The following is a 16,405-nucleotide window of genomic DNA, read 5'->3' as shown; positions in this document are numbered from 1 at the left end:
AATCGGACATTTAGAACAGGGAAGTTACATAACTGGGAGGTCGACCTCTGAATTATGAAGTTTGGCTGACCCCTAGAATGAAAACTCTTGTGCGGCTGGAAATCCTCCTGCAGGGTTGCCTTGATGGTTAGGAGAACGTCAGGTCCATTTTAGTATGCTATGTTATTAGGCGTCCTTGGGCTTGGTTATCTGTTAGCCAGGCTTTGCTTTTTATAGTGCCTTTCAGAAGGCTGCGTGGCCCACTTTGCTAAAGCTGTGAACACCACACACCCACAGTGAGGTCTAGTGATACGCTGCAGCTGCAGACAACGTGCTGCTCACTCCAGACTCTCAGAGCAAACATTCAGCTGCAATCAGTCATCATGATTCTGGTGACTCTCGGGACACTACAACTCCCAGTCATGTGTTCTCATGCACCTGACCCTCTATTGCTTGCCTGGAGCCGCCTTTCCAGCACACATGCCTGAACTAGTGACCCACTGTGAACACAGGTGAGAGCCGAGTGGGAAAATGGGGCAGAAAGCTGGCTGCCGTGCTGACAACAGGGAACACAAGGAGAACAGATGCCAAAATGCATCATCCAGCAGATTATTTAATAAGCAACACGTTAACTGCATACACTGAACAAAGTGGCATTAGGCTTAGGGTGCAAGCTGCTGGGATATGGTCTTATATTTGTAGCCGAGATGGCTGAAGAACCTAAAAATATGAGACAGATTCTCTTCTAAGGCTGCTAGGAGTGTAACTGTAGTTGGTACAAAGCAGATTAGAGACGTGCTCATCACCCACCATCCCCAACGGACCTTATAAATAGAACAAATTGACATAAACAAAACCAAATTCCATTAGGCTAAGGTGTCTTTTCATATATACAAACATACTTTTTAAGAATGTTAGGTTGGCATGATGACACAGTGGTCTTCAAAATGCCTCAGACCTTCAGAGGCCGAAATTTTGGTTCAGCTGAGTGGACTTTTGACACGGACCTTTTTTGTTAACTGGATTGGTGACTCTAAAATGGCACACTGTACATAGGCAGGAGTAGAGCCCGTAATGGATGAGTTGTTCATTCACAGTTGATTCATGGCACCTTACACCGTTGGAAGAGACTGACTCTCCCAACTAGACAAAGCAGATCAAGAAAATGTAGGGATGGATGGCTGGAAGCCTACAGTAAATAATATGGTCTAGTGGATGGAAGTATAAATATACCGTAAACAGAGGTATGAGTAGAAAGGGGCAGTCTGGGGCTAGAGAACAGATGGTATGTCAGATTTTGGACAGCACAAGTGATCTTGACATAGGCAGTAGCTATGAACATGAGGGCAACTCCTATATAAATAAAAAACGTAAAGAAACTGATACTCGGTCAGGGATTGGTTCCCAACATGCAAGTCATAATACCAGGATATGATGAACTGTATCAGCAGGTACAGAAGATGGATGGACGTAGATTGATCCAGAGTAAATTGAAGGTGACAAACATAAAATAGTATTAAAACGTTCTTCCAGGAAGTGTTAGGGTTACTAACTCCCTCCATTATTAAATATCACCTCATGCTCCTCGTCACCCATACACATTCAACATTTCAACATTTCTAGGATTTTACTCTGTCAGAATGCATATTCCATTATGAAGGAAAATGGTGGTTGCTTGATGCCCAAGTATGCAGGTTTATGTTAATTACTGTGGATGTCGTGGTTCATTTTTAAAAATGCTGGGAAACTGTAAGATACCCTAAAAATGTATGAAATTCATTTTTTAACCCAGATGGACATTACAAAAGCACATCAAGTGACATCAATCTTATGAATTGAGCTCCTTGAGCTCAGTGCTGCAGTGTGTTTCACATATCAAGTCTCTTTAACCATAACAAGGAAGAACAAATGCACATCAGTCACATTTTATCAAAAATATGCAGCTGAGGTGCAGTAAACTTGGTCATTGTGGAGAGAAGGCCACTTGTGAACTAGTCAAGCTGGCATGACTGCATTTTTAAAGGGTAGCACACTGCCTCTTCACAGCTTTAAAATCCCACGTTCAAATCCTTTACCTAGTCACCATGAATGTTGAGTGTGCATGTTCTCACCCCAAACACACAGGTTAAGATAACTAGTGACTCCCAGTTGTGAGTAAATATGTGCTATGATGTACTGGACACCCTCAAGCAAAAGGTTAAATGAGTGCTACAGTACTGATTACAATGGATGCCTTTTTTAATTTGATCTTACTTATGATTTCAATTAGTTTGAACCACATTGGTAACTTAAGTTTAAGCAGGGGATAAAAAACCATCAACTAGAATTAACTGAAAGCTTTCTTTCACTCTTAAACACATTAATTACAGGTAACTGCCAATGTGAAATATATGGACAATGTATTGTTAATCAAAATGGTGCAACTCAATGTGCACAAATAATCAATAAAACCCTTTTTGTATTTTAGCATGTTGTTCTCTATTAAAATGCAGATGCTTTACCACACATTGAAGTAACCAATTAAAAAGCACAGATGCACCCTCACACACACCCAGTTCAAAAGTGACACCCACACAACTGACACCCGTCAATACATTAAAACAGTTACTAGAATGGAATAGAATCAAATATGCACTAATTTAGAATCTGCACTACACTTCATCTACATGAAAAATGGTAAGATCACAAAAGAGAATGAGCATGATGAAACATGTTATCAAGGACTTGGCTTTAAGGTGGGAATGGGCAGTAAATGCTGGCCTACTTGACAAAAGGTGGCCAAAAATAGGATATAAATCAATGGAATAGAAGGTCTATCATGCGACTTGACAGAGGTAGGCCTAGATTGATTTGAGACATGTGCTGAGTAGCAGCAGGGTTCAGCTTTTAGAATAATGGACTGTAAGATGACACCGCTAAAACACCTCATACCTCAGTACACCACACTATTGTCCATTTACTACCATCATTCTAATGTTAATTTTGTAGCCATAATGATGTGCTTGCAGTTTAATGCTTACATCAACTCCACAGGCAGAATTATGTACATTTTTTGCTCATATACTGTATTTAAGACATGGTATGCTCTGTCCTCTCCAAGTACCTTGTTCTGGTCAAATATTGGAGTGGGTAGCCACAAACAAAACTACAATCCATATTTAATCTGACACATAAAGCAGCACCACATTACTAGCCAGACACTGAAATAAAAGCCTCATCCAGGTTTTATAGAACGAATGACACCATAACCAGATGTAAATGATCAAAATATCTGTGCCTAAACAAAAGCAAGCTTAAAACCTAAAGTAATCTCTATGTGATCAGATGTAGACAAGGGTCTAAATAGAATCAAACCCAGAGACCAACACCTAAGTAAAACCAGATATGGACAGTGGTGGTTGAATGTTATCAAACACATAAATGAGGGCCCATCCTCGAGTATCAATAAAGTGCCATCTATCTAAATAATGAGACAAAGGGACCAGAACAGAAGACCAATATCTAAATGCCATCAGGCGAACAGATGACAAACTCAGTGACACGGGTGTAGCCAAGAATTAATTTCAGGGAGGATGAGAAAGTAAATTAATCATTTATGCTATATTTCAATCTATGTAACCACCATAAAATAATCCCACACAACACCCCCAACTCTAATACTGTCCAGGCCTATTTCTAAGTATAACCAAACATGGACAGCAGTGCTTAAACAAAAGAAGACACAAAGACCAGTTCCAAAAAAGTAACCAGTGTGAAAAACACCCGGGTAGTGATATCTATTATAACCAAAGGGACTGTCACCAGAGTAGATCTGGGTCAGTCAAGACTAAACAAAAAAAAAAAATATATTATATATTATATATATATATAGTGTTGATGTTTCACCAAGGCCACCTAGTTCACCTGTGTACAACTCTATGGTAATGGGAACAGGCAGGACATACCTGGGAGCCTGGCATAGACAGCTCCAGGACCTTAAAGACTCCCCCAGCCAGAGGACTTGGGTCTTTGAGTTGGAAGGAAGTAGGAGACCAGGGTTCAACCAGTGGGAGGAAGTAAGGCCAAAGTAGGAGAAGGAGAGCGGTTTGTTTTGAATTGTGAGGAGGAAGGGATTTTAGACTTTAGATGTTTTACAACATCCGGCCCATGGGATAATTAGCTGTACGAGGCTATAAAGTTTAAGTAATGTTGTTTTTATCCATCACTGTAGCTTTCCTTGTGTTTTTACTGTACTTATTCCTACTTATGTTAAAGAAAATAACTTTTAAACATGTTCGTCTCCTGTGTATAGTTTGGTTTCAGGGTCAGTTCACAAGTACCTCCTAAAGTCCACACCAGACACAGTGGCCACAGACAGAGCACAATCAGGCATAGAGATGATGGTGTACATATAACCAGATACAGTGACTGGTACCTAAATGTATCCAGACATAGAAGTGAGGACCTGAAAATAACTAGACACAAAGACCAATGCTTAGAAGTAATCAGGCCTAAATGTAAGAAGATGGCGAATAGGGCCAGCACCTTAAAGAAGACAGACACAAAGAGTAGTGTCTTGGTGTAAGCAGACATGAACACCAGTCCCCGAATTTAATCAAATGTACATGTACCAGCACATGACCTGGTGAAGCACTGAGAGCCTACACATAACAAGGCATACTGTAGGACCCAGTGTCTAAACAGAAGCAGACACACATACAAGAATCTAATTGTCAGTTAGATGTACAAATCAGATTGAAACAAAGGAGATAAGTGTGAAGTGAGACCATAAAATATTGCAAGTGCCACCAAAACAAATAGCCACAAACCATTCAGACAAGATTAGAGCAGAGTAAGGGCAGTAGACAAATGTTCAGGATTGCAAATACCATAGAACTGAGGTGTGTGGATGTGCTGAACAGGGAAGACAGTGACTTTGAAGAAATGACTTTGAATGGATCAGTGCACCGTGATGATTGATAGAGACTGACCGTGTCGATCGATACTGGACATTCAAGGAGTACATAAAACAGACAGGAATAAGGTAAAGGTGCAGAAGTCACTGATGTTACATTACCATCTCATAAAGCTAACAGCAAACTGGTAGACAGAAAGGCCACATGTGTCAATGAGAAAAAAAAAAAAAAAAAGAATCACAGCTTTGACAGCAGTCTGACCTCGTGGCGCTCTGTAAATCAAGTTTGGAAATGGACTGAAGATTAACGGTGGAGCTTGTTAGTTATGGTTCACAGGGACAAGTGCCAAGGCTTTGTCCAAAAGACAGCAATGCAGATCCAATATAGAAGTCACAGCAAAACACTTTTTGAGCTTGATGCCTCCCTCAGAATATATAACGGGCAACCTTTAACCTTGCTGGTCTGATGCAAGGATGAACAAAGCACAACAAAAGAAAAAAAAGTTTTTATTTTCACTCTTAAATTGAAAATCATTTCCAAAAACTCCATAAGAGAAGAAAAAGAAATGAAAGTGTAAAGTACTAATTGGCAATGAAAGGCCTATTAGCCACACATCTGCTGACACCATGCTGAGTAAGGCGAGTGCAGAAACAACAGCTGTTGCATTGACACTCCTGCCACTGGATGTCTCAAAATAGGAACTTTATTTGAGGATGTGAAAGTCCCCACACTGGTACCTAAAATGGATTTAGTAATGGATAGGACGAAGGGGATGCCAAACGCACCTTACGAGACTTTACTAGGTGTGAAAAGGGCATCTTAAAGGAAAAAATTAGGTAAACACAAAACACATATGACAGCATTTGCCAAAGGTGCCTCCCATGCTATTAAAACTAATTTTTATAGGACAGGAAATACTGGGGCTGTAGTTTTATAATCATCTACTGTGCTGCTCTGTGGCTGCGAGTGGAAATACACATATGTGTTTCATTAGGGACCAAGCTTGTGTATGTTTTACATTAACATAGCATGACATTATCAGACTCACTTAATCTGGTTCATGGGGGACAAGTGTATTGTTTACATTTTTATTATTATGGTCTGTATGGTTGTCACCTTTGTTTGAGGTGACGTACGTCATTGGGATACTTTATCACAATTGACAGCACAGGCAGGTAAAATGACTAGAAGAGGGCCACACAGAAGGAGAGACACCAGAAGGAATTGTACTGAGAGCTTTGTGATTTGCAGTACATGTGTTATCCACTTTTATGATATTTATATTCAATTAGAAATGCACAGCTACTAAGCAGAGAAAAATTAATTTGATATACCAATTACAACACAAAAATAATAATTTAAGAAATAAAAACATTGGGCATCAGGTTGTTAATGCAGGAGGCTTTGTGGTTTGTTCCTGCTCTGCTCCCTGTTTAGCGTGTTAAGTCTGCATGCTCTCCCAGTGTTTTTGAAAGCTTCCACTTGTTACCCTGGTCTAAAGACTTGACATTATCGATTAACAACTGACTTCACATAACCCTGACAAAAGTGATTAACTCCTGTACCTGACTAGCTTTACTATAAGGACAAACAATACAATAAGTAAAACAGTTAAAAAAATGCTTTATAGTGTGAATTCTAACTGGAGAATAATAACCAACAAAGACTGAAAAAACCTGGCAATGGTGATATAAAGTGCTATTCTTTCACACTTCTTTTATGGTTTTAGTTGTAAATATGGATTTACCATAAATAATGAGCTATCAGTAATCATGGGAAGAAAAAAATCTGGGAGGAAAAGTGCTACAAACACGTAATCTTTATTTGTATGGCGCCTTTCTATTGTGAACACCATCCCAAGGCACATTACATGCACAGATACATAATTTATTTGGTTTATATATATATATATATATATATATATATATATATATTTATTTATTTTTTTACCATATTTGGAGTACAGGCATTTTAAGCTCTGAGGTGTGACCCTAACACGGTTTAACACATTGGCTTATTCTATAGTGCACATCTGAGTCCATTCAACTCACTTGAATCTCCACCCACAGAACAACCCTTATATTTTCAGTAACTCCTGAATGTTCACTCCCTCTTAATGTGGCCATGATGTTGAAATGAAATGATGCTAGCTTAGTCCCCACTATCTTCTCATGCTATTGCATTGAGCAAGTCCCTTTACCCACCTGAAATACAACTGCATAAAAATGGAAACAAAGGCGTCACAGGGATCTGTCTGACACTTTGTACAAAGGGTTTGCTGAAAACAAAAAAAAAAACAAAGAAATGGACAAAAATATTGATATTCATAAATTAGCTCTCTAAACTATGAGAAATACATCTTCTTCAGCTTGTACTTATTTACCATGTTATTCCACTGAAGATTTTGCCTCATCTTGGTCTCTTTTCATTACTCACACAATGTGTTTAGCTCATCTTTTCATCGTCTACTTTTCACTCCATTATTTACAATTTGCCCAGCTTGCCATTCTGCACATCTCTGAATTATTGCCATCTATCCACCTATAATAACTCTTCTGCCAGTCAACACTAACTGTAAAATTTAAATTTGTTTCTCTGCTCGGCCTTTGCCAGACTACCTCTCTCTTAATTAACTGCAAAATTTTCACCTCAAAGTCTGTGCCAGCTCACTCATAAGTTTGATGAATTGCAATAGGTCTCTGCCAGTCCGCTTATCTATGTAATAATGAATCGCACCATGCCTGTGACAAGGCCTCCTCATGTGCAATACACGAAGTGAAGAGAAGTGACCCAGCAATGTTGTGGTGAATGTGATAAGTATAATCATTTCCAAAGCTCCCCCTTGTTGAACAAACCTGGATTTTCCTGAATTATGTGTGTAACTTCATGAGAACTAAGTGGGGTGGGTGATGTGGCAGCCATGGTACTCAGACAGATGTCAAGTCAAGCTGGAGCCATCACCTTACTTTCATGTAGATCATAGCATGGTACATATACAGAGGCAAGTCTTGATTTGATTTACCCCGAAATGCAAAAAAACGTAACCTTCTGCTTTAAAAGAAAAATGTCCAGAGAAAAAACTGCAGTGCCCCCACTGAAGATTTTTGGAACAAATTGGCTTTTATTAAAGCTCTGACACAATCTTGGCATAACCTTTGGGTGAGGCTTCCAACATGCATTTTGTGTTTTTTTTTAATTTGCTTAAAGGCTCACATGTTGCTTTTACTTAATGATGAACCACGACCTGAAAATATTTACTGAATCATTACCCTAAAGTACAAGTGGCACATTAAACAGATTGGATGAGCAGATTATGAAATGGAAGGATGGTAATTAATGGAATTTCTAAGTCACTGCAAGTTTGAGTTTGACGATACAAGCGGGATTTACAATATAAAATAGAAACTAACATCTAATGGTGTACAGTATAAAATTAGGCAGAAGAGGAGATGTACACCATAAAAGAGAGCTATACTGTTGTAAACTAAAACCAACGCACATATTCTGGACTGATATAATCCAATATCAATGTGACCTTTTGTTGAGACCTGCTCACTTGATCAAAGCAGTCAAAACTGGAAATAATGCTCCTAGTTTATCTTGTTCACACCTTTTCATTGGGAATGAAGTAGAAGCTACAGTGAAGTACGGTGCCCCATTGTCATGTGGTTTACAACCTTTTAACTCAAGTCAGATAGGAATAACTGGCCAAACTGGAAACAGACCCTGCTATTTCCTTGGATGTTGTCATGGAATGGTACTAAGACAGTAAGGTTTGTTCAAACTGGAACACTGTATCTGAAGTTCTTGAATGATATAAACAATTACTGTAATGAGACTACAATTACTAAACTCACACATGACCCTTACGAGCCTCTGAGTCCATTTTAGGTTAGAAGGACTGGTCAGACTCAGAAATGACTCAGATTTCCATATGAGTTACACTGAGATTAGGATTGGATAATTACGCAAACTGGAAAATGCCTCAAATGTTGAACAACATTACTGGGGTTAGAATAACCAGTCAAACTCATATAGTCACCTGATATTCTTCTAAAGTCATATCTGATTTAAAAAAAATAATTAAGATAGAATAACTGATCAAATGAAGCAATTTCTTGATGTTACTATGAGTCACATTTTTCTACTGCAATTAAGGTACAATAAATGTACTGGGACAGAGAACCTGATGTTCTTCAAAAGCTACACACCATTACCTGGATTAAGTTAGAATAACTGGTCAAAAATTGGATACAAGCCTAATGGGTCAAGGCTTTTTCACTTGTATAATGTATAAAGTAGCTGGCCAAGATGAGATACTGGCCACCATGTTGCTCACAATTATTGGGACTAGATTACCATAGGGATCAAAACTGGACATGATCTTAATATAGTACTGAATTACTCCACTGCCCAGAGTAGGATACTGCCCTGATGTGCCACATCCCTTTTAATAATATAAGGTTAGAAGATTGAATATTACACATATCCATTTTGTACAGACTATTTTCCTTCCTACATATATAAAGGAACAGTATTATAAGGGGGGTCTTAACTAATTGACATGTTTTATACATACCTGAACACAATCACTCTCAGAATGTCTGTCTGTCTGTGGGGTCGGGGCCTGTGGACAGGATAACTCAAAAATACATTTATGAATCCAAATGAAACTTGGCACAGTTATTAGCACTGTAAAATGGTAGAAGTTTAGTGATTGTGTCCAAAAAAACTCCTGAAGATTCTATGCCACAGAAATAACTGTCTATTATTACACAGTAACTTTATGTAAAAGTATTCTGATATAGCCAAAATTTAATGGTTACAAATGTATGTACGAAATGTCATTTGCCATATACAAAACTGAGGTTCTTCTTGGTCACACAGTTTTAAAATATAGGATATGATGTTCCTCTAAGTTTCACGCTATGATATTGGGTTAGAACAGCAAATCAAACTGGGATAGCATCTGGTGTTCCTCTGTGGCATCCCCTTTTCTGGGATTTAACCCTGATGATTCCCATTTCTGCAACGGGTTAGATTAGCACACACTCCCATCAGACAAACACACATTTGGCCAAAAAGTAAAAATATTACTGTTGATTTGGATTTACAGAGACAGTACCACTGGGCAAGGCGCTTAGATAGAATGGTGAAAAGTACTTAAGAGGATATTTTTCCAGAACACTCAGAGGCCTCATATTGTCCTCTAGATGTGATATTCTGTTTATAAGCTTATGCTCAGCAACTAATTATTTTTCCCTCCCACAGAGCCATCAAAGTGGTTGCAGTTTGCAAGATAAAAAGGCAACATAATAGAATAATCAGATGGCAAAAGTTTAGTGGGAAGAACTGTGATGCTAATGCAAGTTTGTGTGTACTTGTACTGTTCTGGTAAAAGCGAAACCCTTTGAATGCCAGATATATTAAGAGGGCCAAGAGATGGCAATAACATAGTAAGTGAACAAGAAGACAAGGGTCTTCTAATTTGAAATTATCTGATTGTATTTATTCATCCACTAATGTTAATCCAGCACAGGACTACAATGTAATGAAGAAATTCTGCTCAGAATCAATAAGCTTCTAGCATTTTACAATGCTAATAACTTTGTCAAACTTACCAAAATTTGCAATTAAAGGTCGCATATGGCAACTGATTTTTTTTCTAAAGACATGAAAACAAAGCAGGTTTTATGCAAGAAATAAAAACATGTACTATGCTTACAGACAATAAAATAAGATAAATGTATATCTTAACACATAAGAAACAGAAATGAAAACTGAATGGTGTGAATATCTTTAGTTTATTACAACAAAATAGAACAATCTGAACATTATGTCCCAGTAAACACAACAAAGCTGGCTGGATAGTAGTGAATTAGTTGAGGCGGAATGCCTAGCATTTAAAGCTGGCTGAAAAATAGACCACAAAATACATAACAAACCTGCTGATTTTTAAAGGGTTTATAAACTGACTGCAGTCGTGTATGTGTAACTCAGCAGGAAGCTCTAAACCTCATGTATGTACGGACTCAAACAGAAGCAAATAACAAAAGTTGTTTTTATTTTTTTGTTTCCTAAATTACTGCATAAGTGGCCAATGCAGTCTGTGAAATGAGTGCTTCTCTCCATATTCTAGACCATATTCTAAGCACTAGAAAACCTTGAAAAGTGAATGTGGGTGAAATAATTTATAAAAAGCAAACAACAAGTAAATAAACAGTGCAAAGCCCATTGCGGCACTTCGTGATTTTGGGATATACAAAAATAAATTGTATTGTATTGTATATGCAAACAGTGCATATACACAGACAGAGCTGGCTTGAACCTGCGTTGGCGTCCTGCGTGCTGGTGAAATTCAATCACCTTTCAATAGTACAAACGTTTATTCTGAAAACACACCCTTTTTTCCAAGATGCAAAAATAATGATAATATCTGAAAAATATGAGATTGAGTAAGCATGCCACAGAAAGCACCTGCCAACAGATAGCACAGTGCTAACTGGCCTTGAAGAATTACAGTGAAACAGGATCAACTCACACTCAAGGAAAAACAAAACAGACAGGTGGTTTGAAAAAGCTGGACCAGTGTCTTCCTTTAAAAGAGCAGAGTAGAAGCCAGTGACAATGGCCATCCTCGGCTTCACAAAGGCATCATCAAGTCTACAGGGGCACCACACAAGGTTCACTCCCTCTCTTCGTTGCTGAACCTCTATGCACCATTGTATAATATGGTGTGCATAGTCTAGGACTTCAGACTGAGTGAGCGAGTCCCCATTATAAAGGGCCATGGTGACCACTGCTTTTCACTGCAAGCTGTTATGTGTAAATGAACTGCTTGCTAAATCAAACTTGCTTCACTTTTCTCTTTGGATTCAGAAGAACTTTTCTTGGAGAAACTTGCGCGAAATGGTGTTCTGTTCCATCACTAGATCACTGCAACCCTGAACTAAATTAAGTGAGTTTAGAAATGAATGGACTAAATTAAGTGGGGATTAAAATATGTGGACAGGGGGAACTTTTTTCCATTCTTCCTCCCATCACTAGGTCACATCACAGACAAGAGTGTTTATATATCTCTATGGTAAAAAAGTGGACAATACCTTGTATCAATATGATCATCTATTCTATTCCATCTAACAGGAAAGGTTGCTCTTATAGCAGCAGTCTACATCTAGAAGTATTTAAATGGTGTGCTTATTCACAATTAATCCTAACTGCAGGGGAAAATGAAAGAAAACGAGAAGGAAAACAAAGTACAGATTAAAACAAAAAACCCTGTGCCTCTCTGATCCTTCCTGAAGTCTCTTCTAACTAGTGGGGTGAGGCGAGATGCACTACTACGTATCTCTCGTGACCCTGGCCATTTTCTCTCACCCTGAACTCTCCTTTCAACTCTAGAATATACTATAGGTGGTTTTAAACCCCCCTTTGAATATCTCCCCTGGGAAAATTGCAGAACCAATTCTGGGTTTAGAGGTAGTTCTAGTTTTGCCAGAGACACAGCCACCCAGAAATTTCTTTGCCACCGCATCTTTGATATTTTAGTTTTCAGTAAGTAGATGTGTCCCCAATACAGCCTCTCTTTTTAAAAAGAAGCAACACAGTCCTCTAACTCTGGGCACCAAAGCTGCCCCCTATCTGTTAGATAAGAGGATTCTGGTTTCAGCTGCTCAAGATAGTGCCACTTTGCTGCCACATATTAAGACAGAATCCCTTGCTGCCTATTGCCATCCCATTCTGTCTGTCTTCTATACCTCTCTGTTAGCAGAAGATTATGTACCCATGACACCGGCTGGGTCACGAGCCCTCAAGTGTCCTTGGGAAACATTATATATTCCTATCCCAAATGTGTCACTCTCTTCTGTACTGGCATACGTTTCTGCTGAACTGTCAACTCCCTGGACCCCTCATACTGCCAGTGTGCTCTTCTATTTCAGTCACAAATATTCTTTAGATGCTGTGCTACATCCTTGTGGTTCCCTTCCAACTAACAACCTCTTACTGACCAGACATCACATCATATCAAATCTTAAGTACAGCCTGGACATGACTTGGTGCATGTTTCTGGAAAGGTGGGACCAATTTTAAATTTTAAACAGCTTGAAAAATAAATTTCAATAAGCACACTATACCGGTATCCTTCAATAAGAGAATCCACTATGCCTGTTTCCTTCTTTGTAGGTGAGCAGTATACAGTAGGCAGACGAGCATGTGCATACAATGCTGCATTTTTATGTTTATTAAAGACTTATGCATTGTAACTAAAGTATTAGCTTTGGAGACAGCCCAACTGATAATCATCCCAGCTCCACTTTAGAAAATCCTGACCACCTCTGACAGAAGATAGATCACACAATGGTGTCAGAGCATGGGTCAGAGGTTACAACATTGGTAAGAAACATGCCTTTTAGAGTGTATCTAGATTAGTGTTGTGCATTTCTAAAATAATCAATAAGGACGCAACAGACCTCCAATTTTAAAAAAATGCCTTTTCAGGGAACAAGGAAGTCTAGCAAATTGTAATAATCCTGTTCATGTTAGCTCAAGTGTGCTGTGCTCAGTCCCACCATTCCAATTACTGCTATTTGTCATTACACACAAATTATAGAGCAGAACATTTTTAGAAGATGGCAGGAAAGTTGCAGTGGAAAATTTTTCACAAGGTCATAGTGGGCTTCCATGCATATTAACAAGCACAAGGCCTCAGGTGCAGCTGCTCCATGAAACCGATGAAAGCACATGTGACTGAAACCGAGGCGTGGCTCACCTCACTAACCCCTCAACTCTACTGAGGCCTCCAGGCTGAACTGGGGACAGCACTGTTATTATATGACTTTTGGGTGCTTAGGGCTATGTCTCCACATAGAACAGGCCGAAATAAAAGCACTCCTTATTGACCGAACATCACAATCGTAGGGTGGAATTGATATGGTATATACACCATTAAAAAGAACAAATTAGCAAAACAGGTTGGCATGGTGGATAACACTCACAGCTTGAGTCCTAACAAAAAACACACATATGATGGGAAGAAGGTGTAAACTTCATATGGGCATGGGATTCAAACTCAGCAACTTTGGAAAATACTGTAATTGGAGTTGTTTAATAAACAGAGAAAAGTTCTGCTATTTATTAACAGGCTGAATATGAATGGGCTTATCTGGTTGTGTCTGAAAGAGGTTTGAGGAACTTCTTCACTTCTTCTGAATTCTAAGCGTGTGCTTCTCTGACATTAAAGGAACATATTTAATTATCTAGAGTTGTGAAGTGAATGAAAGTAAGATGTGCCTGTTAAAGGAGGTAAACTGGAATTAATAGAGATATAACAGGCCACTCACCCACCCCATTCCCAATAACATACTGTGGTGTAAAGGGAGACGTTGACTATCTTATTTGTAATAAGGTGCACTCAGTATTTGTTTTCATGGTCTCCCTTCCCTTAGCTTGAGTAAGTCAGACACGTTTACCAGCCCTTGAATAAAGTTCTGTTCAGTGAACTATTACAAGAATTGACCTTTTCCATCTGGAGAAATTAGTTAAAAAGTTACATTACATTATTAGTATTTCCTATATTTATATTAAGCATCACAAAAACAATATCTTCACAAAAGTAGTACATATTAAAAGAAAGTTATCAGCCTCAGATTGAAAATTAAAATGTACCAACACGTGGAGACTCTTCAAAGCAGTATCTCATATATGCATATAAGAATCATCATAAATAAGTAAAGACAGAGTGATACATAATCACACTGCTTCAGATGTGTCACATCCTACTGATTATATAGTAAGTACTGCCTTTTTGCACTTAGTACAGAAATTCACTTTATAACACATACATACATGTATAGTACATTCTCAGACATGTTTTATCTAGTTCAGGATTGTGGGGCTACAAGGATTTAATCTGGGAGCACTGGACATGAAACAGGTAACAAGTTGTGGACAGGGTCCCAGTCTATTGCAGGACGCACACCTTCTCAAAATTGAGGCCAATTTGTAGTCAGCAATTGACCTAACTTGCAGATCTTGGGGGAATTCTAAAGAAAGCCCATGCAAACACCAGTAGAATATGCAAACTCCTGACAGACATCTACAGGGTGTGGGATTTCAGTCATGAACAATGGATGATGATTAGTGAGGCAGTAGAGCCAACCACTGTGACACCATGCTGTCCACTTTACAATGCAACTACAATTTTATTTTTATATAGCACTCAGAATACTGTCAATTAATATACAGAGAAAAAACATACACAAGAATAGTCAAATATAGCGCATACATAGGAAAGATTAAAATATACAGTACACATGGTAGGCTTTATTGTAATACAGAAGAGGAAAACCTATAAACATAATCTCTAATTAAAGTCTGTTATCCCAAGTGCTGGGAAATAAGTGGCATAGGTAGCAGAATCCTGGATTCAGATTCCAATCTGGTCACTGTCTTTGTGAAATATGAACATTGGCATTTCTCTGTTTGGATTTAACTGGAAATTATGAACTGACACCGTGTGTGTGTGAATATGCCCTTGAAGGACTTCTGCAGGGTCTTGTCCCTGATGCAGCAGAATGTCCCATGGCCATTCATAACCCTCAAATGGATTAAGCAGATGTAATAATAGATGTCTGTATCAACTAAACCGATCCTGATTGTGTTGAACTGTCACCCCATACTGTTAACCTTATCAAAAACATCAATTCTAATACTGCATCATTGTAATTAAGTACTGTAAGTTTTGCTTTATTAAGCAATTTGTAGGGGAGTGCTTTGTGAAGGATGCTATAAAGAAAGAAAATAAAAAAGATTCAACAACATCGAACCCATAATGGGAGAAGCTCACACACTTGGCTAATTTACACTTATGAGGACTTCCTAGGGAAAAACCCACATGTAGGTCAAGCAAAACCCATACAGACAGTGGCTTGGCTAGGATTCTAATGCAGGTCTTTGCAATTGTGAACATGCAGAGCTAAGCTCTCCATCGCTGTGCCATGCTAAAAAAAATCAGAGCAGACAAAGACAGTAAAATAGACAGACCAGCACATCCATGAGGCAAAAGGTCTGCCAAGACAAAAACTGAAGCAGGAAATGTCAACTCTGCAATGGGGACTAGACCACCAAACACAGGGGATTAGTTCAATCCTGTATGAATGAGAAACTGGTACTAAAAAAGTGACTTAGGTTACACAGGTCCAGCAATTGAATGGATGGGTAAATAATACTGCAGTCACACAATACAAAACAATTGTGTTAAGCAAAAATATATAACATTGTCAAACCCGCACCAATGTATAGTTTATAATACCACGTTATTGTTAAAAACTAGCAGTCACTTTACAAATGGCTTTTGAAGCTTCTGGTCTGGGATTTTAGCTGTGGCACCATCTGCTTGACCATATAGGCAACATTGGAATCCTGCAATATGTCACAGCAGGGATCTCTATCCCTGATGTTAAACCATATCCTATTACCTTGGAGCAGATGTCGCAAACCTCTGGATGGCCCTTCTGTCCTGTGTGGCTGTC

The 16,405-nt window shown here is 38.6% G+C and overlaps 2 protein-coding genes across 2 annotated transcripts in view; one reads left to right on the top strand and one right to left on the bottom strand.

Moving 5' to 3' along the window:
* rsph14 (radial spoke head 14 homolog) overlaps window positions 1-16,405 on the bottom strand; it is a 140,217-nt gene that overhangs the window by 30,972 nt on the left and 92,840 nt on the right. The window lies entirely within an intron of this gene.
* Window positions 1-16,405, top strand: part of gnaz (guanine nucleotide binding protein (G protein), alpha z polypeptide) — a 79,406-nt gene that overhangs the window by 816 nt on the left and 62,185 nt on the right. The gene's annotated exons all lie outside the window — the stretch shown is intronic.

The sequence above is a fragment of the Erpetoichthys calabaricus genome, chromosome 18 (genome assembly GCF_900747795.2).
Source record: "Erpetoichthys calabaricus chromosome 18, fErpCal1.3, whole genome shotgun sequence".
Lineage (NCBI taxonomy): Eukaryota > Metazoa > Chordata > Cladistia > Polypteriformes > Polypteridae > Erpetoichthys > Erpetoichthys calabaricus.
The sequence above is the reverse complement of the archived record's forward strand: the minus strand, read 5'-3'. Positions and strand labels throughout refer to the sequence as shown.